We start from the raw sequence: 24,001 nt of genomic DNA, 5'->3' as shown, positions 1-24,001 counted from the left end.
ATTAAAGAATGTTTATTTAAAGAAGTGTGATGGCTAACGCCTTTTTCTTTAATCCCAGCACCCTGGGAGGGAAAGGCAGGAGGATCCCTGCAAGCTTGAGGCCTGTCTGATTTATATATTAAGCTCCAGGACAGCCAAGACTACAGAAAGAGACCCTGTGTCAAAAAAAGCATATAAATGCTGGGCAGTGGTGGTGCATGCCTTTAATCCCAGCACTTGGGAGGCAGAAACAGGTGGATGAGACAGAGTTCGAGGCCAGCCTGGTCTACAAAGTGAGTTCAGGACAGCCAGGGCTGTTACACAGAGAAACCCTGTCTCAAAAAAACAAACAGAAAAAAGAAAAAAAAAACCAAATAAATAAAAAGAATAAAGGGGCTGGAGAGATGGCTTGGAGGTTAAGAACACTTGATATTCTTTGAATTCCAGAGGGACCTGAATTCTGTTCCCAGCATTCACAACCACCTGTAACTCCAGCTTCAGGTGATCTAATGCCCTCTTCCAGCCTCTACAGATACTGCCATACACATGGCACAGACATAGAGACCCATCCATACACATAAACTTTTTTTTTTTTTTTTTTTGGGTTTTTCGAGACAGGGTTTCTCTGTGTAGCTTTGTGCCTTTCTGGATCTCGCTCTGTAGACCAGGCTGGCCTCGAACTCACAAAGATCCGCCTGTCTCTGCCTCCCGAGTGCTGGGATTAAAGGCGTGCGCCACCACCGCCCGGCTAATACACATAAACTTTTAAAAATACATCTTGAAAGACTAAAACTGTACCACTGGTTTTATAGGTCTAAAAATTAAGATATCCAATGAATCTTTAGAATCTGTAAAACCTAAAGAAATAAAATACCCTTCTATGATATGTTCTATACGGAAATTGAACAACCACAGAACAGTTTACACAAACATACATACTCAGCCTCCAATTCTAGGGACCTAACTCAAAGCCAGCCACCAAGCAAGGGCTCTACCATGAACTATGACCCCAGCCCCAGAGTCACAGTGAAACACAATGGGCAAAGCCCAAAACAGTCAATCCTGCTCAAGCTGTGACCTGCAGGAGTCCCAGAGAGCCAGGTGTGCTCATGAAATTGACAACAGCACCAACTGCAAGGTACACTGGCCAGTGTCTACCCAATTACTGTTAAAAATCATCTCTCCGCTCATGCCACCAATGTGTAACAGTAATATATCCATTCTCTAAGACAGCATCTTACGTCTACTCTTTCTCTTTTCCTAAAACTAACTGAACCTTCATTCAGTACAGTACTTACAGCCCGTCCAACTTCTGAGGACCTGTCTGACCACTACCATTCCACAGAGTTTGCTTGGCTTCTGAGCAATGATTCATGGGACACTTTATAAAATGGCTCAGGGGATGGAATATTCCACAGCTTAGAGAAACACTATCAAAGTGCTCTGACACAGATTCTTTCTACTCTTATCTGAGAACCCTGAAAGTCATTCCTAACTGGCATTTACCAGCCGAGCACTTCTTTACATTTCCAAGGTTAATCCTTCTTCTGAAGGAGGAAATCAAGCAAATACATATTAAATAATATTTTAATTAGGTCTCTGACTTAACATTTAATGAGAAATCCACATGAAATATTAACGAAGAATCTAAACCTTCATAAATGTCATTCATTGGCAGATCCAAAGACAGACAGGCAGACAGACCCAGACTGGTGACAACAGCCTGAGTGAGGCCCGATGGTGCAGACAGGAGTACTTCAGAGGGACTTCAGGACACGGAGAAGTTTACTGGGAAAACATCTGCTCTGCCTTGCTGTCAGCAGACCTGAGTCTGGATCCCCAGTACCCACAAAACACAGTGCCTGGGGGCACAAAAATAGTGCGTTCCCAGAGTTCGCGGCCAGCCGGTCAAGTGCAACAGTGGGCTCCAGGCTCGGGAGAGACTCCCTCAGAGACAAGTGTGGTTGGTTATTTTATTACTCTTTTTGGGGGGCCTGCCACCTAGCTCCCAAATAAATTCACACACGGAGGCTTATTATTACTTATGAATGCCCGGCCTTAGTTTGGCTTAGTTTCTAGCCAACTTTCCTTAACTTAAATTATCCCATCTATCTTTTGCCTCTGGGCTTTTCCCGTTCTCTTACTTCTGTAAATATTACTCTTACTTGCTATGTAGCTAGGTGGCAGGCCCCTGGAGTCCTCCTCCTCCTCTGGCTGCTAGATTTATCCCTCTTTCCAGATCTTTCCCTCTGTATCTTTTCTCTGCCTGCCAGTCCCGCCTGTCCTTTATCCTGCCTCACTACTGGCCAGTTCTTTATTAGACCATCAGGTGTTTTACACAGGCACAGGAGCACAGCTTCACAGAGTTAAACAAGTGCAACATAAACAAAATTAACACACCTTAAAATAATATTCTACCACAGACAAGATGGAAACCCAGAATAGTAGTACATTCTTTAATCCCAGCATTCAGGAGGCAAAGACAGTCTGGTCTACATAGTGAGTTCCAGGACAGCCAGAACTACATAGTGAGACCATGTCTTATGAACAAACAAACCAAAATGAATAAATAAATCAGTAGAAAGCAATAAAGAAGTCACCCTACATCAATCTTTGGTGTCTATATGATCAAACACAGGTTCCGTCCAGGCACTCCAATACACAAACATGCACATGCACACAAATGGAATACATATCGCACGTACGCACGCACGCACGCACGCACGCACGCACGCACGCACGCACGCACGCGCACCCAAAAAGCAGGCATGACAGCACATATCTATAAATGCAACATTTTGGGAGGTTGAGACAGGAAGATGCCATTAGTTTTCGGCCAGTTCGTTCTAGTCCCTGCTTCAGCTATATAGTAAGCCCTGCCTGAAAAAAAAAAAGAGACAAAAGGAGACCCATGGCCACACCCAAACCCTAACACTTGGGCAACTGAGGCAGAAGAATTGTGGGTTCCAGGATAGCCTTGGCTACTTAGTAAAACTCGGTCTTCTTGGGATGAATGCCAGCTGTCTTGCCATTCTCATGAGTTCTCAAAAATTACCAATGTGCATATTCTGAACGTGCGCAGTGCACTGGGCATCACCACTTGGCTGGTCTTACAACAATGGACTGTTCTGTGGGTGACAGCAATCAGCAGACTCCCACCTGGCTGGACACTACTGCCCAACAAGAACTGACTGAGCCAGGTCAGGCTCCTCTGCCATAGGACCTCCACTGATGTGCGGGTCTACTCAGTACTCAGTGGCTGGGGAATATTACATCCAGCTACAGGATGAAGAACCGGGACTTAATGATATATATATATATAAAGTGTAAACTGCCTACAAGGATCAAAACCGTAACAGCATGAAAGCAATTCCTCTTTGAAGAGCAACTTAAGTAGCACACAGCAATCTTTGAAAATGAATTAATAGGAAAGCCTTCCTTCTGGTCATCCTGAAGACAGACTTCCACCCTGACAGCAGTCACTATTCAATTACTACATGTGACTACAATCACATTATACACTGGCTGAACAGTCACAAAATCTGATTTCTCTAAATACAGAAGACAAAATTCTACAACATGAGAGACTTACTGCATGGCCACACTACAGAAAGTCAACCACAAACATGCTGCAGATCAGCTCCCGCCTACCCAGTCTGCCGTCTCTCCTCTACTCCGTAATACTCTAGCACAATTGCTCAAGTATTTGTTGGAATGTTCATGGTTCATTAATGGGACTGATCTCTCAAACCAGACTTTGATAAATAACCGAATATAAAACAACCTAACTAATACATGGAGGCATTCCAATAGGCCTGTGCAACTTTGGGTACTTTTTGGATGACCAGCAGAGCATCTATCAGAAGTAATTACTCAAGTCTACAGAAGATGACCGACCAGGGTGCTAGAACTTTCTACACTGGCCATGAGTAAATACTGCCTTTCAAGGAATTTAACCAACTCAATTCAAGTGGCACAATAAGCACCACATGCCAAGGAGGTGGGGGATGAGCTGAGGATTAGCCTTCATTTGATGGCACACAAATGGGGCAAATGAAAAAAACAGAAAAATAATGACCAAATATCGAATCTTGAGACTTCAACTAGGCACTAAAGACTTCAAAGCACCCAGTCACATACTTCCCTACACAATGACAAAAATGTGTACGCTAATACAAAAGTCAGGAGTGGGCAACTTCAATTATTTAGAATGTAAATAATTTCCCAGGTGTGGTGGCACATGCCTTTAATCCCAGCACTCTGGAGACAAAATCAAGATGATCTCTGAAAATGTGAAGCCAGTCTGACATGTATAGCAAGCTCCAGAACCACCAGAGATATATAGTAGCCACTAATGCAAAATAAACAAACATGAAAGAATGTAAATAATTCATTAGAAATGCCAGCACTCCAGAGGCAGAAACAGGTCCAGATCTGTGGGTTCAAGGACAGCTTACTCTACATCACAAGTTACAGGCCAGCCATGGATACACACAAAGGTCTTAACTTAAAGTAAAACAAATGTAATTTTTAAACTGGGGAAGAAACCAGCAACTAGGAAGGCTAAGGCAGACGGATAGCTTCACCCCAATAGTCTGGGACCATTCATGTAATATAGAAAGAACCAGACTTTAAAAAAACAGAAAGCAGCTGAGCAGTGGTGGTACACATCTTTAATCCCAGCAGAGGCAAGCAGATTTCTGAGTTTGAGGCCAGCAAGTTCCAGGCTAGCCAACGCTACACAGAGAAACCCTGTCTCAAAAAACAACACAACACACACACACACACACACACACACACACACACACACACACACACACCAAAAAAAAAAAAAAGCAGAAGGAAAAAAGCAGATCGCAGATCATCTTTTCTGTTGTTTTGGTTTCTGACTTCTTGAGACAAGGCCTCACTATGCAGCCTCAGCTAGCCTGGAATTCACTATGTAGAGCAGGCTTTTGGTGATGTATTGTGTACCCTAATAAACCTGCCTGAAGATCAGAGGACAGAGTCAGCAACTAGATTAGACACAGAGGCCAGGCAGTGGTAACACACACCTTTAATCCCAGCACTTGAGATCTCATGCCTTTGCTTATGAAGCACATACACCTTTAATCCCAGGAAGTAATATGGCAGGGCAGAGAAAGGTATGAACAGAAACTCACTCTCTTTAGGCTGAGGATAAGAACTAGTGGCTGGCTGCTCTGTTTCTCTGATCTTTCAGCTTTCACCCTGATATCTGGCTCTGGGTTTTTTATTAAAAGAAGATCTAAGTGCAAGGCGTTAATGGGGCACACCTTTAATCCCAGCACGTGGCAGGCAGAGGCAGGGGGATCTCTGTGAGTTCAAGGCCAGCCTGGACTACAGAGTGAGTTCCAGGAAAGGTTCTAAAGCCACACAGAGAAACTGTCTCAAAAAAACCAATAAATAAATAAATAAATAAATAAAATAAAATAAAAAGACAAACTAAGATTCGAACAACACAATTCAGTTGCAGAGGTCCACCTGTCTCTGGCTTTGCCTTCTGAGTACCGGCAGGAAAGGCAAGCACCACCATGCCAGGCTGAGAACATCTTGTTTAAGGGTAGTTTTTAATGCCTGAAGTTCCTTGTCCTTCTAGAAGAGGCACAATAATATACAATGTGCACATGTTACATGTATGACAGAAACTGTGAATATTAAAAGTCAAAAAATTCTCACAAATAAATCCAACAGCTGAGAATCAAGCTTTCTATAAATTGTAGAGGAAGGTTCGGTGGGTAGAAGGCCTCCCTTGCAGTGACCAGAAAAAGAAAGGGAAAACTGAGTTCAAGGCTAACCTGGTCTACAGAATGAGTTACAAAGCAAGTTCCAGGACAGCCAGGGCTGTTACACAGAAAAATCCTGTCTCAAAATACAAACAAACAAAAAGAATATTTAATAAAAATTTAAAATCAGGAGGCTGGAGAGAAGGCTAAGTGGTTAAGAGCATTCACTGGCTGCTCTTCCAGAGGGCCCAGATTGGATTCCCAGCATCTACATGGCAGAGTACAACCATCTGTAACTCCAGTTCCCAGGGGATCTGATGCTCTCTTCTGGCTTCCGAGGGCACTACACACACAAGGCGTACAGCAGACATGTAGGCAACATCCATACACATAAAACAAACACAAACTAGAAAATAATAATTTAAGATCAGTGTAGCCGGGCGGTGGTGGCGCACGCCTTTAATCCCAGCACTCGAGAGGCAGAGGCAGGCGGTGAGTTCAAGGATAGCCTGGGCTACAGAGTGAGTTCCAGGACAGGCTCCAAAGCCACAGAGAAACCCTGTCTCGAAAAACAAAAAAACCAATCAGTGTAAAAAATTACAAAAAAGTGCAAACACAGCATCATGGTAGAATTCCTAAGTTCCTGCTATGCACACGGCCCTGGGCTACATCCCCAACACTTAACAATGTAAGCCAGAGTTTAATACATACAGAAAAAGGGAAATGGGCAGGTGTGGAATCCAGTTGATCATAACACAATGTTCACCTCACTCCTACTCCTTAAGATTACAATGGTGGGTAAAGGTTAACCAGTCACATAATACGCATCTGATTCTACTGGGAATCTGACTGACCTTCCACCTGATGCCTATGTCAATCCAACACTGTTAAGGATCCCGAGCACTAACGTGTTCACACAGAAACATGACAAAGATGCTTGGAATACTCACCGTGCTGTAGACTGTGGAGACCGTGGGAGGGAAGAGCCGATCCTCCAGAGGCTGTTGTACGGGTCCTCTAGGAATTCTGGAAGGCGAGTTAAGGAGAGAATTCAAATGGAACTGCTTAGCAGTTAGAGAAAATTTTGCCAGTGACACACGGTTTTTACCCAACCTGTGGTGCTGTATACTTACTACTCCCAAGAAACTGGAAAATTAAGTATTTCAAATTCTCTAATGTGGTAATTGGTTCCCACGATAAACTTCCATTGGAAAGCAAACAATGACTGGAGTCCCCAAACCTTAAGCCCAGATACTCGACCACCTTTACTTTAGACAGAAAAGAAGTGCAAGTAACGTAACCAGGAGAGCAAGGCCAGCAGACGGACAGACGGACGGAGGGCAGTGGAGCCTCCTGCCTCAACTCCCAGCACCTGTATAGCTGAAGCAGGGCTGCCTTAGTGTGAGGTCCGCCTCAAGGAACTAATGACAATGTTCCAGTCTGTTCTAGCCACACAGAGCAAACTCAATTGTTCCCGTTTTCTATGAACTTTTTAACTGAATTAATTTCTCTACATCTACCAACCAGCTTCCCATTTTTATTTTATTTTATTTTATTATTTTTCTTGTTTGGTTTTTCAAGACAGGGTTTCTGTGTAGCCCTGGCTATCCTGGAACTCACTCTGTAGACCAGGCTGCCTCTGCCTCCCGAATGCTGGGATTAAAGGAGTACAGCACCACTGCCTGACAAGTTCCCCATTTTTAAAAACAGGTTCTTCAGCAATCACTTAAAATATTTCAGAACACAAAGGCATTAAACGACAAAAGACTATCATTTTATTTTATTTAACTTGAAACTAGGAGACAGTATTAAGAGCCACTGGTAGCAAAAGTCCATGGAGTAAACAGCAGTGACAACTAGAGTTCAGAAGGTCAACCTATCAGAACTAAGGATTCTGTTAGAGGAAACCATCATGCAAGGCGTTATGGAATTACTGCCTTTTGGATGAACTGGCTGTCTCTTGTCGTAAACTTCTTGTGCAATAACAGCTATGATTCTCCCCATTTACCGTGCATCTCCATGTTATGTGTACATGTAATCTCATGATTGCATCTCAATCTTGGGCACAACTTTCCCTATACATTTGGGGTATTTGGATAACTGTTCCCAGCTGTGTTTATTTTTCATTAACATATATCTGGCCAGGGCCAGTCTCCAGACAAAAGTATTTCAGCAAAGATACCTTTTTCCAAGGACAAAACTGTACATAGATAAACATTAGCTCATCTCTGTAGCTAGAGTTTTCCTGCCTGGCCCACAGTCAGGACAAATCTCTTTCACCTGCCAGTCCCACAGCCGCTCAGACCCGACCAAGTAAACACAGAGACTTATACTGCTTACAAACTGTATGGCCGTGGCAGGCTTCTTGCTAACTGTTCTTACAGCTTAAATTAATCCATTTCCATTAATCTATACCTTGCCACATGGCTCGTGGCTTACCGGCATCTTCACATGCTGTTTCTCATCGTGGCGGCTAGCAGTGTCTCTCTGACTCAGCCTTCCACTTCCCAGCTTTATTCTCCTCCTTGTCCCGCCTACACTTCCTGCCTAACCAATGGCCAATCAGTGTTTTATTTATTGACCAATCAGAGCAACACATTTGCCATACAGACCATCACACAGCACATCTCACCCACAGATAGAGAAAAGAACCACTAACAATTAAATCCTCAACTCTTTACCTTCACTCTGGGTTATTTACACAAGACCCTAACTTAAGAGATTTACTGCTCACATTCCTGGGATGAAGTTTTAGCCATTTGCTAGATACTAAGTTAAGGCAGTTACTTCCCACTGACCCCAGGAGATTGCCTCCAGGCCAGGGAGGCGATAGGTGACAAGCTTCTTTCTTGTGCAAATTAAGTTTTAATTCCTCCTCAGCCAGGTGCTATTCCTAGATGCCCTAACTGATCTTAGCTTTAGTTGACCCTACCAGAGAACTCCCCTTTTGGTTTGTAATTGGAAGCTGACATTTACTGCTTTATGTGTGGATCCTGCAACCCTGAAAACAGGTTGCCGGAATTGCTTTGCCAAAGAATTACTGTCTGGGTATATATACTGGTTCTCGTAGAGCACTGGGAGGATTGATGGAGAAGAACAAAGACGAGGACGGAGATGGAAAGAACTAGGTAGACATGAGAGAACAGCAGAAGGGACTGAGAGCAGGACGGACTGAGAGGAGCTAAGTATGAGAACAGAAAAGAAACTGTGTAGGTAGAACTGACTTAGAAGAATAAACGGACTAACAAACTCAGAGTGCTTAGATTCATTTGAATATCTCCCAGATTAGATCCTCAGCTGGCTGTTAGACTCTTCCTGAGAGAGTCTGGGAGACCCTGGGAGAAAACAATATAGGCTGGACCTTTTATTGTTTATGTTAAGACAGGAACCGTCCTAGCTGGTGTGGCATTATTTTAGAAGAGAACTGCTTATACAATCAGACATATGTAAGAGGGACAAAGACACAACACTGTTCCTGCATGATGCCATTACATGCTGGACTATGCACTTTCTACAATAGCTACAAATGATACAAATTATTTGACTTTCACCTATTTTTTTTTAACTCCAACAATCCTGTAATCTGATTCCAGCTGGCTGATTTATTTTTTAATTATTGTGTCATAAATCCCAAATGAAAAAATTTCCCAACACATACTTAATACTTCTTGTATAATGTTTCTTTCTAATTCACGTGGAGAGTTGGGAAGACAAGCTAAGAGCTACAGCAGGGGTGTGACTCTCAGCTATGATCCCAGCACTTGGGAAGCTGAGGCAGGAGAATCACTGAAAGCTCACGGCCAGAATGGTCAACGGAATGAGTCCTAGGCCAGCCAGGGTTACACACTGAGACTCTTGTTTCAAAGAAAAAAGAGAGCTGGAGAGATGACTCAGGAGTTAAGAACACTGGCTGTTCTTACAGAGGCCCTGGGTTCAGTTCCCAGCACCTACATGGTGGCTGCTCACAACCATCCCTAACTCCAGCTCCAGGGGATCTGGTGCCCTCTTCTGACCTCCACAGGCACCAGGAGTGCACATGGTTTGCGTGCGCACACGTACTACTCATATAATGAAATAAATAAATCTTAAAAAATTACAGAGTAAAAGAACAAAAGTAGTGGGCTTTTTGTTTGTTTACATTTTAAGAATGACTCCAAGTTGCCAAGTCTGAATCATTAGTAGATTCTCTATTTCCAAGCAGCCAGCTCAGATGACCCAAAACAAAACAAACACACCCTGTGTTTCAGTCATTAAAATATCTAAAGAGACTACAGCCGTCTCTAGACAGTTTTTAAACTAGCAACCTCATACAACAGTTAAATACTTTGTTTCCATGCGCGCGCGCACGCGCGCACACACACACACACACACACACACACACACACACACACTCTCTGTAAATGCTGCACTGGGAAGCAATAGGTCTGAAACATTTTATAAAGGAACCGCTTCATTTTAACCACACACGACATACACACCATTCAATCCACATGCACCCTCCACATTCAACACACACACACAATCCACATGATGCACACTACATGCACACACAATTTAAACCCACAAACTACCCATACGCAATCCACACATACACACAATATACATACACATGGCACACACACTCTACACACAGCACATTATACATATATACACTATACATACACACTCCACACACACCACACACTATACATACACATATTCTACATGTGCACTCCACACACTATGCATATAAACTACACACAGCACACACTATACATACACTCTCCACACAATCCACAAACACATTATATATACCACACATACATTACACTATATATATATACACTTTGTATACACTATACACACACACACACACACACACACACACACACACACACACAGTAGTAGAAACAGGACAAGGTCCTCATTACGAGCTCACAGCTCTTTGAGAATGAAGGACCGTTTAGCTGAAACACACTCTTCACGCTGAGCTCGACAGTTTGTGAGGTAGATGAAAATGAGGCATACTTTCTTCTGCACTGCCAACTGCCATTGCTTTTCTCAGGAAGGACTAATTCCCAAGACGGGAGAGGTAGTTCTCAAGGGATTCAGTGCTCTGCCTGAGAACCTGAACCACTCAAGACCCCCCCCCCCTTTCTGTTCTTCTGCTAGCTAATCAGATGACTGTAATTACAAGATTGCTAAGACATCATTTGTCCATGTTACAGGAACATTCTTCCTCTGTTTCTACAATAAAGAATGCTGATTTCATTCTTATATTCTATGAATTAACAACTAAAAACTGCAGACTATATAAAAACAAAACTGCAGTACTATCAAAAAAATTAAAAATTAAAAAAAAAAACCCATATAGTCAAATAGAAATCAAGCAATGTAGCTCAAGTCTGGTTACAAGCCCAACAAACTTAAAACAAATCAACCTAAGGAGCTCTGTGTGGTGGCTGTAATCCCAGATCTCAGGAAGAAGAGGCAGGAGGCTAGCCAGGACTAGTCAGAGAGATCTCTTCTCAAAAACTAAGGCGACTGAAGAGACAGCTCGGCACTCACTGGTCTCACATGGAAACTCAGTTCAGTTCCCAACACTCCTATCAGGCAGCTCACAACTACCTCTACTCCAGCTCCTGAGGTTCCTGAAATCAAGAGTACACACGCGTACACACACACACACACACACACACACACACACACACATACATATACATACACACAATAAATAAATAAACAAATAAATGTAAAATTAATTGAAATTGAAATTCTTAAAATGGGACTGGAGAGATGGCTCAGAGGTTAAGAGTACTGGCTGCTCTTCCAGAGGACCCAGGTTCTATTCCCAGCACCCACATGGCAGCTCACAACTGTCTATAGCTCCGGTTCCAGGGGATCCGGCACCATCACACAGGCATACATGTAGGCAAAACACCAATGCACATAAAATCGAAATAATTTATATATAAAATCACTTCCAAACAGGTATTTTATTAACCTTTAGTTAAGCTGCTGTTTAGACCACATCTCCACTTAAAAACCCTAGAAGGGTCAGCCAGAGCCAAGCACTGGGGATCTGTTCAAAGACAGGTGAGTCCCAGAATCAGGAGCATGTAAAAGGCTTTTAGAGCTGACTTGATTCCACCAGCCTGCAGCTGAGTGCCTCCTCTCACACAGCTGTGTCCCCAGCATAAGTCACAGACTGCTGATATCCCTTTAAACTGAAAGTAAAAAGCAAATACTTTAACTTTTTCAAGATTTTGAAAAGGCTTCTTTGTATTTGTGAGTGTGAACGAGGTATGTGGGAGAGCCCTCAGAGGCCAGGAGGACAGCAGATCCCTGGAGTTGGGAGTTTCAGGCAGTTGTGAGCTGCCAGACCAGGGTGCTGGGAGCCATACTCAGGCCTTCTGCAGCAGCAATGTGTGTTCTCAATCGCTGAGCCCGCTCTCCAGCTCCCTAGTTGTTATTTCTTAGCCTGAATTACTATGATGGGTATTTTATCATGTAAATCAATGTGACTAAGTCAACTCTGAGTGCAACTGACAAAAGAGTTGCAAAGCCCACCTAGGCTGGTTAACACTTCCAGTAATCTCTGATTGAGACCCCTTCAATGGTGCCATGCTACATTAACTCAAAAATGGTCATCCAATGAGGTCATCAGACAAAATCCAAAGAGCTTTTCATTCACACTGACAGAGAACCACTGTGCGTTTGAGAGACGAAATATGATTACTCATTAATGCTCTTTATGGAAAAAGAACTAATTGATATATCTGCTGGTGTGTTCTGCAGAAGCATTCAGTAAATAAAGTGGCCACAGTGAGTGGCTCTTTCTGCTGTCTGCCTGGGGCAGGCCCTCTATGGCAGCCTTTGGGCCCACAGCCACACCACTCTTCACCTGAACCCTTGGGGTCTTCGCATACCTCCCTCTACTCCAAACAGTTGAAATCACCAGCAAAACAAAGACTCCTCGTTCTCCTGCTCCCCGCTCCACCACCCCTCCTCCTTTTCTTTGGCAGTGGTAGGTTTAAGAAGCTGAGCACAGGCCTCAGCCACTACTACCAAGTGTTTCCATTGGCCGTGTACAGCAAATGATATCCCAACCACTCTGGTTGGTCCCTCGCATCCCATAAAACCCCTCAAATCTGTGAATGAGTCAGGCAATCCCAGATGCGAATGAAACAAATCAATTCCGGACTAACAGAGATTTACAAAATCTCTAATACACGGGCCTCAGGAAGCAGTCAGTTCCCATCAGCCACCTATAGTCCATGGTTCAGCTTTTCAGTTAGCCTACTTGCTGCCGGTTTGCCACCACAAGAGCTAAGGATAACTTCAGAAAACACTATGGTTCTTCACGAAACATACAGGAAACAGTAATGCCTAAGGCAAAGGATTCCGTTACTGTTGACAACATTTAATCCAGTAACTGGCAGAGAAGGCAAGGAAGAACGAGATCAAGAGCTTGGTGTCTCTCCAGCAAAAAGGTCAAAATGAAGCCCAATGCTTCAACCAATGACAAAATCCCCAATTTGCCTTGGGCTTCAGGCACACATTGACACTTAGCTTGGGGACATGCAGGAGAGTTTCTATTGTGTGCACTCTATTATAATCCCATCCTAAGACAGGTGTCAGGCATCTCAAGGTTCGGATTCCAGTTTGTCTGGCCTTTTTACAAGTTTTGATTTGGTTTAGTTTCAATTTTTTAAGACAGAATCTTGTTACATAGCCTAAATTGGCTTCAAACTCACCAGGCAGTCTAGGCTGGCCTGGAATTCTCCATCCTTCTGCCTCAGCCACCCCAGGCTAGAATTAGAGGCCTGAACCACCACACCTGATTCCTATTTGCATTCTCACAAGACTCTTTAAGCTGGGCCTGGTGAATACAGCTATCACCCAGCACTCAGGGCCGAGGCAGATGCAGGCCAGCTTGGACTGACTACCTAGCAAGACTAGGTCTCAAAAGCAAATTTTTTTTTAAAATAAAGTTTCCACTTTACATTATCTGATATAACATAAAAATAGGAACTATCAGGGTCAGAGAGATACCACAGTGCTTAAAGGCATGGACTGCTCTTGCAGAGGACCTAAGTTCAGTTCCCAGCACCCACACTGGGCAGCTTACAACCACCTGTAAACCATAACTCCAGCTTTGGGGGAATCCGAAGCCTCTGGCCTCCACTGCACCTGAACTCAAATGCCCAGATGTGAGTGCAGGCGCGCCTGCACACACCTGCACACACGCCTGCACACACCTGCACACACACGCACGCATGCACGCACGCACGCACGCAATCTTTTTTTTAAAAAACAGAACTAAAATATCACCTGGCACTGGTGATTGATTCTTGTAGTTCATGAATTAATATTAAGCACAGTAATGCCTTAGGGAACTGCAGCCATACAAACCAAAATATGTGAGTTTTAAATAATAGAAGCTTTTTAACAAGACCAAGGTTTCCAGGGTGGCACACTCTGATGTAGAAGGATGCCTTACCCAATAAATAACAGGGAAGATTTCGCCTTTACATGTACTTCAAGAAGCTTGATTTTCCTTTTGCAACTGTGAACTGTTAAATAATAAAGACGGAAAGTACCAACAATGAGGTCGAGGGTGGCAAGCAACAGGGCCGGTGCCACCCAACAAAGGCCCTGCACAGTGGCTCTGGAGACCCCACGCCGTGAAAGCACTCTTTGTTTCTCTGGTGAATACAAGTCCTTTCAATGTCAGTGTATATAGTTAAGAAGAACAACAAGGGCAAGTGAAGTGGAGGATGGGTCTGCTTCTGTAGGGACAGCTCCTCAGCTCCCAGCTCCAACTGGGCTCAAGGTCCAGGGATGATGCAGCGCAAGGGTGCAGCTACTGAGTGTGTCTATCAACAGAGACCAGCAAGAAAGACTTCATAGCTGTTCCCACCAGAGTTCTAGAAGCTGCATTCCTGTTTCCCACTGACCATTCAAAGAAATGGAACATGCTGTCAGCTACCTCTGTGGAGGACTCCCAAGGATAATGCCATCAGTTTTGCTGGAGAGACAGCAGAAAGGCTCAAGACAGACATCTGTGCTGGGAGGTGGTGGCGCACGCCTTTGATCCCAAACACTCAGAAGGCAGAGGCAGGTGGATCTTTGTGATTTGGAGGCTAGCCTGATCTACTGAGCAAGTTCTAGGACAGCCTGGGCTACACTGAGAGACCCTGTCTCAGGGAAAAACAAAAAAGAAAGAAAAAAGGAGAGACAGACAGACAAACATTTGCATCAGGTGTTTCTCAGAAGACATCACCAAAGGAACTTCTTTAACAAAAGGCATTCAGTGCTGTGTCTGCATAGTAGCACAACAGAACGCCATCTCCATCCACTATCCTTATTACTTTTAAAACAGGAAGCAAGCCTTGGTATAGATCACAAGTGTTCTGATCGATGCCAATCTTCACCAACTGATACAAAGGTGAAGCTGCCACCACATTAACTAAAGTGGGTGAGAACACTGCAAACGCATACAGACACTCCAGGGGACTGGCATCGGGACAGCATTCCCTCTGACCGTCAGCAAAGCAATGACTCCTTCTCTACTCTCGGGTTAAACACAGAAATGGTGTGCCTCACATTTGTCTTCATGCTCGTCTTTCTAAGATTTTATAAACGCATTTGGCCACTTAAGGCAGCTACCTGACAACTGTGACAGCAACAGTAAGAAGCCGAGCCGATGCAGTCTGCACCTCCTTTCGAAGGCTTCATGGCCTGTAAGCAGTCACCTCCTATGCATTTCAAACGGCAACTGAAACCATACTGACTTGTGAAATAAAACAGTACTTCAACTAGGTGGGTACTTGGAAGGCTGAGGCAGGAGTATAACAACTTCAAAACCTGTCTGGACAACTTAGTCCCTAAGTCAAGTCTAAAGTAAAAAGAGGGCTGAGAATAGAGCTCAGTGGCAGAGCACTTGTGTAGCATATACAGATCTAGGTTCAAGCGCCAAGCTTTAGGTACGTAACGCATTTCAGTGAGAATAAAGGAATATGATAAAAGAATGTCAGCTATCTTTACTTGGTAAACAAGTGTTTTAAGACAGGTGTGGTAGCTCATGTCTGTAATCTCAGCATTTGGGAGGCTGATGCAGAATTGCCCTAGGTTCAAGGCCAACCACAGCTACACAGCAAAACCCTATCTCAAAACCAAAAAATAAAAAGCATTTTGAAAAACAAGGCAAATAAAATTAAAGATATAGCCATAGTCTGCAGCTCTGCAGCTCTGCAGCTCTGCAGCCATGCTGTACTACTCAGTGTTTTTCTAAATAGCACCACCACTACTGGAGGAAAGTTCACACCAGACAAGAGGTACTGCAACCAAGCACCAGGAAGGGTGTGGGACAGGAAGCACTTGTCCCATGTCCCGATCTCTGAATCCTCAAAGTCAACAGCCTCAAGCTGCTCATGCATCTTTGCAGAGAATGTCTACACGGACACATTTTAACAACCGCTAAGAGCTGCTTCTAAAATTAGTGATCATTCTAAAATGATCCAAAATACCCAATAACTAGAGGCTTGGGAGAGGAGAGGAAATGTCTAAGCTACCAGTCATTCATAATTACCAAAAAACATGACAAAGACGGCTAGAAAAAGGCTAGAAAACGGAGCAGGTGATGGTGACTAAAGCCTTTATCCCCAGTCCTCAGGAGACAGGGCAGAAGCAGGAGGATCTGAGTTAGAGGCCAGCCTAGTCCACAGGGTGAGAACCAGGTTAGTGAAGGCTACATAGTGAGACCCTGCCTAAAATTAAAAAAATAAATAAATAAAAAGATGCATATGTGCATTTGTTTTTAGGAGATGGGGGATGCTTACTATACTGCCCCAGCTAAACTCCTAGGCTCAAGCAATCCACCCTTCTGAGGAGATGGGGTACAGGCATGTACCACCACCATATTCAGTTAAAAAAACAACAGTTTTAAACGTGCACATCCTAACTGACTGATGGGACATACAAGACTATATAGTACTGCACACACATCTCACCAACTCAAATTACCCAAGAGGCATTGCAGTACAAGGGTAAGAATGTGAATTTTAAAGTCAGATCTGAACTGGAATAATTCCAGATCCACTGCCAAGCTTACATTTCCTAAACTGTACAATAACAGATATGTGTATTTTGAGATGGGGTCTCATTTAGCCCAAGCTGCCTCTAAATCACTGAATATCGAGGACGTCCTTGAACTTCTGATGCTCCTGCCTCTGCCTCCCCAGTGCTGAGATTACAGGGGTATTTTAAGACGGTAAGAAGGCCAGCACAGGGCCTAAGAAGTTCAACAAATGGGCACGCTTGTTACCCTACTCCTAGCCTTCCAAGCGGGAGCTCTCACAGCGGCTGTAAATGATCTGATTTTGGTTTTGTTTTGAGACAGGATCCCACTACCACGGAACTGGGTTTGCCGCACACTTGTGGTCCTTCTGCCTCCACCTGCCAAGTGCAGGGGTTACAAGCTCGTTGGTGAAGCACAGCTCCTACACAGGAATACTTTGTACATATAAACAGCCATGAAGCAGAGAGTAGAGTATTTTTTTAGAGATACTTAAAATAAGTATAGATTCCGTTTCCTCGATCTACAGGTACACACGTGCAATGACAGATAAATCTTCTAGAAATATGGCAAGTCAGCGTTATTATTATTGTAACCTAAAGTTGAATGTCTCAAAGGAAGAGCACACTTGCCCTCCTACACAGCCTTGGAAACAACTCATCCTCAACCCTCAGCCAGCAGAGGGGTCTCCGCAGCTGTTTTACCGTGGACTCCAGCCCAACACACACGACCTCACCCACAAAGGACTACTTCCTTTCCTGCCCTCTGCTAAGCTGTCCTGCCAGCACAAGACGCACAGAGTTCCAGCGAGAATGGTTGCTTCCCTCTCTGCTCAGCTGGAAAATCCTTCCACCATGCTTCCCTGCCAGCTTTACAGTCACAAACCCGGAACTACGACAGGAGTTGTTCTGATAAGAGCGTGTCCCTCTGCTAACCCTGCCCCTAAATGTCCCCCACACAAGGATGGCCAGCACCTTGCACTTGTCTTGAAGCACTTCCTTCACGACATTCAATGTTCACCACCTGCCCAGAAGTCCAATGAGCCACAATCCAACGACTTAACTTCCCCAACTCCTTCTCTGTACAATTCAACTATGCTCCATAACCACAACTATGTGGCAAGCAGGGAAGAGGCTGGAGCAATGGCTGAGAGCACTTGGCTCCCAGCACCCACAACACAACGGCTCTAACTATAGAGCCAGGGAATCTGATGCCCTCTTCTGGCCTCCAAGGGTAACACACACACACACACACACACACACACACACACACACACACAACAACAACAACATCTTTAATGAGGAAGGTCTTTTAATGAGGAATGTTTCAAGTAATCTGCTTCAAACATGCTCAACAAGTAAGTCTTAAAATGATACCACTGCTAAGAGTCAGGGAGGGGAGGTTCAAATCCTAAAACCTGAAGCCAAGTAAGAATGCACACTGCTACAATAAATAGAGGAAAAGCTCATTGCCCCACTTCAGTCTGCTCCAGAAGAGCCACAGCCTGATTTGGGGAAGAGGGATTATAAAACAAATATAGCAATAGCTTACGTCCAGTACTCCCACCAAGTGAAGTACTCACCTGCTTGTCACTTAAGATCCTAAAGAGCATATACATAAACAGTATGTGCTATTAATAGACCTACATTACACCTTAGTGATCACACAACTCTCCCCAGGTCACATGGCCAGTAAGACTCAGCACAGACTCTACTCAGGTCACCAAGCTCCAGTCCCAGGCAAGCCTGCGGCCACTATCCTCTACCACCTCCCCCGAAAATGAACTTCCGTGTTCCAGAAACAAGTTCAAACACAAGCACTCAGGAGATCCTAACAGACTCTACTGCATGCCCTTCCTGCCACGCACTCTGGATGTTGAAGATAGAAACCTCTTACACCAAAGCAGAAACTGCAATTACGACACAAGCAGGAACAAGGAGTCAAATACCCAACCCGCTTCTCCAACAGTGGGAAAACCAAACAGGGTGGAGAACACCGGACACATACGGTTTCGGTTCATTTATTGTGTATAAAGTACATGGGAGAGACCTTTTCACATATCCCAGATTAACAGACAACTGTTTCAAAGTTAAAGGTGGTCCTTTCAAAACAGGCACCTCATCTGATACACTTTCACACACCTAATGCTTCAATACTGCCAGTCAGACAGATTTTTCTCATCCCAGTTTGTGCTAATTCAGGATCAACTGTGATTCAATTACCACAGTCCAGGCTAACAATACTGAAGTTTCTTGTCAGCAAGTAACACAATTTAAATGTGTGAACCACTTCTTTCCAGTGCATTTAGCACATCAGCTGGGGACTGTTCTGCCAGGCTGCTTCACCTGTGAACAGAGCGTAAGCGCACTGTTCAGCAGCAAGCCGGGTTCAGGCCGTTCTCACTCCAGCTTAGAGCCAGCCCAAGGTGAGAAGTACAGCGGCGGAGGCCAGATGCAAGCCCACATCATGTATTCAGGCACACTGCACACGTGCAAACATGGAAGTAAATGCAACATAATCCACTCGATTCAAAAGTGGATTCCTGAGTCAGCGAGACAGACTGGTGGGTAAAAGGTGCTTGCTGCCAAGCCTGACAACCTAAGTTCGATTCCTAGGATCTACATGATGGAAAGAGAAAATTGACTCTCAAAAGCTGTCCACTGACCTCCAAACAGACCCAGAAGCAAAATAAAATATACAAAATAAATAGCCCATGCTATACATAGAGTATGATGGCCCATGACTTTAATTCCAGCACTCCAGAGGCAGAGGCAGGTGGATCTCTGTGAGTTCAAGGCCAGCCTGGTCTACACAGTGAGATCCAGGATAGCTAAGGCTCCATAGAGAAATGACCCTGTGTCAAAATAGATTAGATTAGATTAGATTAATAGACAGATAGACAGATAAAGAATAACAAGGATTTCTATGCAAACTGGTATTCCATGCCATGGTCAGGCTTTTCCACTATGAGATATCTTCTGTATCTTTCCCATTCTCTATTAACGACGAATTATCTAAGTATTTAATAGTTTGTACAACACTGGTCTCAAAGACCTGCAACTTCTATTTCTATTTCATGTGCATTGCTGTTTTGTACATCTGTATGAGGGTGTTGAGTCCCCTGGAACTGGAGTTACAGACAGGCATGAGCAGCCATGTGGGTACTGAGAATTGAACCCGGGTCCCCTGGAAGAACAGCCAGTGCTCTTAACTCCTGAGCCATCTCTCCAGCCCCAATCTGCAACTTTTTTTTAACCTGTCCTAGGTCACACTGATTCTGAGGCTACCACAAGACATTGAGCCAAACAAACAAAATAAATAATAATAATAATAATAATAATAATAATAATAATTGCCAGGCAATGGCGTGCATGAGGGCCTGTAATCCCAGCTGTTCAGAAGGCTGACAAAAGAGGACCACAAGTTTCAGGGCAGCCTGAGCTACAGAGTTTTAATAAACCCTGAAGAATGAAAGAGAAGAAACAGGAGAGAAGAAGGGAGGAAGGCCACAGGTCAGGGGCAGAGCACTTGCTCAGCATGCAGGAGGCCCTGGATTCACTCTTCCGGAGGCACTAGACCAAAGCTAAACATTGTGAGACCCCTTGAGGACGTGGCTCAGTTGGCAGAGTGCTTGCTTGCCATCAACGCCTGGACTTGATCCTTAGCACTTCCCCAACCTGGTTAAGGCTTGAATCTCAACACTGCAGACGTGGAGGCAGGAGATCAACAGTTCAAGGTCATCCTCAGCTTGGGCTCTGTAAGACTCAGTCTCAAAAGCAATATAAACAAAAATAAATTAATCAAAGAACACCAGAAAAAAAGGAAGAAAAGAGAGGAAGACTGGTCTGAGGCCTTTAGTATCTATTCTGAAGGACATGAGAACACGTGCTCCAACCATCAGACGTAAATTTACTGACACTAAAGGAAAACAGGAACTGAGGACCGACACTGCAATAGACAGTTCACTTTAAAGGCAGAGAACAAAGTTCTCTGGAAGATCACAATGAAGCAACATTCCGCCATACAGGTCCGGAGAGAGACAGGACACCCCCCAACGGTGTCATGCCCTGAAGACAAGAACACTAAGCGGCAGGCACTTCCCGAGAGCACTGTTGGGGCTCATAGCTTTCTGATGGTCTCAACATCAGTGCAAGGGTTGGAAACACATCTAGGCCACCCTCCAACAGGTATTTATGAAAGGATGAGCATTTACCTCCATAGCACACACAGAAAGAGGGTGTGGCAGCAGACACAGAGCACCCAAAAGTTGACTAGCTAAGCTAAATAATTCAGTGAGCCTTGGTTTCTAGTGAGAGACCTTGCCTCAGTAAATAAAGTGAAAAACAATCAAGGAAGGCACTTGACTTCAACCTCTGACCTACACCTACACACACACACACACAAACATGTATACCCCAAAAATTCCTTAAGAGACTGGAGAGATGGCTCAGCAGTTAAAGGTGCTGCTGCTATTCCAGAGGACCCCAGTTCAGTTCCCAGCACCAAGACTGGTTGGGTCACAACCACATGTAACTCTATGTCTGTTGGGAGGCCCTGCTGGTCAGAGGTTGCAGTCTGTCATGGCCTGGCAGTTCTCTCCAACGCTTGACAACATGAGGGACTCCCTCCCCAAAGAGACTTCCTGCTCTCTACCTGCCTTCATCTGGATAATGTCTCTAAGCCAGGAGGCCTGACCTTATCTGAAAGCCGTCCCTAAGCCTGGATGCCTAATTTATCTCTAGCGTGACCCTGGGCACAGTTTCCTGCTGAGAGTTTCCCCTGCTGCACATAGGGCAACTAAGACTTGTCCTAGGAGCTTTGCTGTAGGACTGCTGCCATACACCAAGCCTTGTGATAGAAGTGTGCCACTTAATGAAATGAGGGTTTGTCCCCAGGCTGCCCAATCCTATACATTTCCTATACTCTGGAATAAAGTTGAACTGATTCATTGAAGTTATCTCCCAGAGCCGGGAGGGGTTCCACAGTCTTCAGAACCCTGTTCCCCACTTCGGCTCCCTCCCACCTCAGCGAGTGGCAGCCAACAATCCTGAGGAAGAAGGAGAACCACACATCTCCAAGGCTTTTAGCACCCTTTTATGGCATCTGTGAGCACCTGCACACATGTGGCATACGCACACAGAGATGTATAAATAAAAATCTAAAAAAGATATTTGAGAACCCCAGAACCGACGTAGTGGAAGGAGAACTGAGTCCTATGAATTGTTCATATGTATGCACACCTTCATGCACACGCGTGCATACACACACAAAATAAATAAATAAATAAATAAATAAATAAATAAATAAATAAATAAATAAATAAATGGAACACTAATGGCCAAGTGCTCTGGCCGTATGCTCCCTAAGAGCTACCACTGGGATGGGTAGAGCAGCCCAGTGGTACAGCACTCCACTGCCTTCATCTCTCACTGGGAATTTTTCTTCTTGAAAACAGCATTTTGGGTCTGGAAAGATGGCTTAGTGGTTAAAAACAATAATTGCTCTTCCAGAGGACTAGGGTTCAATTCTAAGCACCCACGTGGTAGCTCATAAATATCTTTAACTCTAGTCTCAAGGGCTCTTACAACTTTTTCTGGTATCTCTGAGTAAACAGACATACATGGAGTCAAAACACCCATATACATAACAATAGTTAAGTAAATAATAGAAGTAGTTTTCCTGGACCCAGGGACAGAACTCAGAACAGCACTATTACTACATGAGCAAGGCCCCATTAGATGCCAGCACCACACAAACAAGGCTCCTCTTCCTAGAGCAGCAACTATGTCTCAATCTCTCCATCCTCGCACCTTGCATCATCACCCTCCTCCTACAGGACACTGACATTGTGATGACAGGGACTTTATGTTACAGTGTAAGTTCAGGGGGAAATGCTCATTTACACCCACCCACAGCCAAAGCACTCCATACAATAACTGGTACACGCAAGCAGACGACAGATGGTGAAGGAGCAAGTAAGTGGCTTTCTTCACCCATTTATGTTCAAGGACATCTTGTCCTTGAAACTTATGCTAATGAAACTTTCTAGGACTCTGGGGTTCAAACAAGTCTTATCATATACTCTACCATCCAGTTCCCTTCTCCCACAGCACTCACAGGAACATCATGCCTGACTTAGGAAGCTTAACCACTTGGCTCAGTGAGAAACGGGAATTCTTTCTACTTGAACACTCAGAGGCCACTGTACGGAGCACTGCTAAATCACATTACACAGAGAGGCTGGGGAGAGGGAGAAAGAACGAAGGTAGGTCGTGGAGTTGTCAGGCGACAGGCACACTTACTAATTCCCATGTGAGTAGTTTGTAACATCCCAAAACCAGAACTCCAGCAGTAAGAAACATCACCTCACTGAGGATGCATCATGTCCTCTGGGGGACTCCCTGGAGGATCATCTCGCCAGGGCTTCGGTTAATTTTTTTGTTGTTTGTTTTTTGTTTTTCGAAACAGGGTTTCTTTGTGTAACAACCTTGGCTCTCCTAGATTTTGGGGGGGGGGGGGGGGGTTGACCATGTACGGTTGGCCTGGAACTTACTATGTAGATCAGCTGGCCTCAAAGTCCCAGGGACCCACCTGCCTTTGTCTCCCAAGTGCTGGGATTAAAGGTGTGCACCACCACGGCCAGCCACAGTTCAGTGTTTCTTGACAGTGCAGACTGTCAGTCTCCCGAACGGATGCCCTAGACAGACTACCCAGTCTACTCCCACCTAACAGAGCTTTCCCTGAGATGCTCTGGAGAGCCAGAGAGCTCTGTTTTGACTAAACAGAACTTCCTTGTTTGTTCCAAACTTCACTTCTAAAGACATGAAGAAGAGCCTCATGAAGGTCAATGTTACTTCAGAGAACAAAGACTACATGTGGAGATGAAGCATGGAAAAGTGTCTCACCTCCGCGGTTTTTAAAAGCAATCTTAGGGGTTGGGTGATGGTGGTGTACGCCTTTAATCCCAGCACTCAGGAGGCAGAGGCAGGTGAATCTCTGTGAGTTCGAGTCCAGCCTGGTCTACAGATTGAGTTCCAGGAAAGGTGCAAAGTTACACAAAGAAACCCTGTCTTGGGGGGGAGGGGGGAGCAATCTTAGTCTTCTGCAGGACACAGAAGCTACACAGCAGTCTTAGAGACCAGGATGAAGGCAGAGCCACAGCCCAAGGCACTGTGTCCTGAAGCCATGTCGCTCTGCTAACTGAGAAATATCTAATCTG

The 24,001-nt window shown here is 44.5% G+C and overlaps 1 protein-coding gene across 8 annotated transcripts in view; it reads right to left on the bottom strand.

Moving 5' to 3' along the window:
• Window positions 1–24,001, bottom strand: part of Eif4g3 (eukaryotic translation initiation factor 4 gamma 3) — a 230,406-nt gene that overhangs the window by 171,489 nt on the left and 34,916 nt on the right. For all 8 annotated transcript variants that reach the window (XM_059255251.1, XM_059255237.1, XM_059255240.1 and 5 more), the window contains one exon: window positions 6,674–6,749. The gene's annotated coding sequence lies outside the window, so the exon portion shown is untranslated. Of the gene's footprint in view, window positions 1–6,673; window positions 6,750–24,001 lie in introns of those variants that run through there.

This window comes from Peromyscus eremicus, chromosome 2 (genome assembly GCF_949786415.1).
Source record: "Peromyscus eremicus chromosome 2, PerEre_H2_v1, whole genome shotgun sequence".
Classification (NCBI taxonomy): Eukaryota; Metazoa; Chordata; class Mammalia; order Rodentia; family Cricetidae; genus Peromyscus; species Peromyscus eremicus.
The sequence above is the reverse complement of the archived record's forward strand: the minus strand, read 5'-3'. Positions and strand labels throughout refer to the sequence as shown.